Source organism: Neovison vison, chromosome 2, assembly GCF_020171115.1.
Source record: "Neovison vison isolate M4711 chromosome 2, ASM_NN_V1, whole genome shotgun sequence".
NCBI lineage: Eukaryota > Metazoa > Chordata > Mammalia > Carnivora > Mustelidae > Neogale > Neogale vison.
In genome coordinates, this window is record NC_058092.1 from 190,015,268 (window position 1) to 190,017,811 (window position 2,544).

Genomic DNA, 2,544 nt, shown 5'->3' on the forward strand with positions numbered 1-2,544 from the left:
GTGTGGAGGGCCACTATTCGGGCTTGTTTTATGAGTTTCTCTCAAAAAAGCAGCGAGGAAAAGATGGACGACAAAGCAGTGTGGGCATAGGCAGTCATATGTGTGACAGCTGTCTATGCCCAAAGCTGACTATGGCATGTGCTTAATATCCAACAAAAAACAACATCCTACTGTACGTGCCCTTGCTGCTTAGACCAGCTGAAAGATACGGGGAAAACTTGGTGTCTGGCAGTTAGATCAAAGAGAGAAAATAGTTTCATGCTCTTGCCAGACTTTCATATGTTCGTTAAGAGGCAGAGGGATGCCTTGAGAATATGACACAAATGCCAAGATATTTAAGGAAAACAACGAATCCCTCTTTTGCAGGGCTGAAGATGCTGGCAATAGAATTTGACTGTCCCTGTGTTCAGGCTGTAAATAGTAACAACTTATGGGACGAGCAGATGACACCTAAATTCAAGTGCATAGCCTTAATTAGCATGTCGAAGAATCTGGAAATGATGTTTATATTTTCTCACATCACTTACCTTACAATATTTCCTTTTCCAAGTTGGAACAGTTCCTTCAATCTTAGAAAAAAGAATGAATTTGAGAGCTACTGGGAATAATTTCCTTTAAACACTAACTTTTCAGTTTGATTCCTTGTGATGAGAGGGACCAAGGTGGCTCGTGGCGGCTTCACCATGATATTTAGATGATTCAGTGACGGAGTTTTGAAGTAGGTAAGAATTAATATACATTATCCATTCACAGAGGTTACTGAATCATAATTTAATGATACAGGCGTACTTCATTTTATCATGCTTGATTTTATTGTGCTTTACAAATCGTGCACGCACAAATGGTGCTTCTTACCAGTTGAAGGTTTGCAGCAGCTCTGCTTCGAGCAGGTCCATTGGTGCCGTTTCTTCCAATAGCATTTGCTCACTTTGTGCCTCTGTAACACATTTTAGTAATTCTCACAATATTTCAAGCTTTTTCCTTGTTATTATACTTGCTAGGCTGATCTGTGATCAGTGACTACAGCTCGCTGAAAGCTCAGATGATGGTTAGCATTTTTTACCAATAAAGTATTCTTTAAATTAAGGTACGTATGGTTTTTTTTTTTAGATATAATGATATTGCACACTTAATAGACTATAGTATAGCGTAAAAATCATTTATATGCATCGTGAAACCAACAGTTTCATTTGACTTGCTTTCTTGTGATTTCCCTTTACCATTGTAGCTTGGAACCGAACCTACAGTATCTTCAGTGTATGCTTGTATGCACCTGCTCCGTTCTATCCTTAAAGCATCAAAGTCAACCAACCCAGATTCTATGCTGCATGCCCTGTGCTTAGTCCAGACTTGTAAGTTAGACCAGCATGTTTCTTATGAATCCCCCTTTCCTTTCTTGCTTCCAACTGATTTAATCTGTTCTTATCTCTCTGATCATATATTCCTTTCGGTATGTCTGACTTTATTGTCACTTCCAATTTGGGCCATTCATTCTCATTTAGTTTTAGTAATCTCTCAGACATTCCTTCTGGCTTGACTCTTCTACCTTGGGTCTTTGCATTGCTTCTCAGACCTTTACTCTCCTCAGTCCTTTGATGTCCCCAGTTGCCTTGGGTAAGAAATTCCATTTCAGACTGCTGTAATCCCAGCCTGACTAGTTCACACCCCTTGGGGAAGATTGGGGGGAACTTGGACATGGTTTGTTTGATGTATATTTAAAAATCCTTAGTCCTGTTAACACTCAACACTAGTTTAATTTCCAGCTAAAAATCCTAAACTGTGGCTTGTAGCTGGCTTCATTACTGAAGGCTAAGTTTTATCTGTGATGGTTTCTCTTATCTTTGCATTTTCCCCATTTAGCTATTAAAGCAATTGCTGGTGGTTTTTAGTTCTCCTCATGAAACTTGTTTTCCTCCTCGGCGCAGTTTGGCAGGAACCAGGTAAGAGTATGGCCTTCCGTTCAGTAGTACCTGTCTAAGAGAAGAATAAACCCTGTATTTGCCTTTCCCCCCATTATACAACACTGTTTCTTCCCACCTGAAGAGAACCGAGAACTCTGTGTGTGTGTTTGTATATGTGATTCCTCCTTTTTATACAAATGAATCCATATGCAACTGACTTCTTTTCACTCAACATCCCTTAAAGAACAAAGATGGATGATGTGGTGGTCAATTTTTTTGTGTCAACTTCATTGCCCATGGGAGGCCCATGTTAAATGTTATTTCTGGTTTCTCTGTAAGGGTGTTTCCGGATAAGATTAGCTTTGAACAGGGGACTCAGTAAAGTAGATTGCATTTCCTAGCATAGGTAGGCAGGATCCTAGTCCCTTAAGGGTCTGAATAGAAAAAAAAGGAGGAGAAAAGAATTTTCCCCTTTCTGCCTGCCTCACTGCTTGAGTGGAAAACTCATCTTTCCCTGCCCTTGGACTGAGATTTACACCATTGGTTCTCCTGATTCTCAGGCCTTTGGATTCTTACTGACCTATGCCACTGATTCCCTGAGTCTCCAGCTTGCAGACGGCAGATGGTAGAACTTGTCAGGCTC

At 40.4% G+C, this 2,544-nt stretch overlaps 1 long non-coding RNA gene across 1 annotated transcript; it reads left to right on the forward strand.

Moving 5' to 3' along the window:
- Positions 1–701: 701 nt before the first annotated feature.
- Positions 702–1,919, forward strand: LOC122898920. Its single transcript, XR_006383071.1, has 3 exons — positions 702–722; positions 1,229–1,352; positions 1,861–1,919. It is a non-coding gene; the product is annotated as an uncharacterized LOC122898920 (long non-coding RNA).
- Positions 1,920–2,544: the final 625 nt, after the last annotated feature.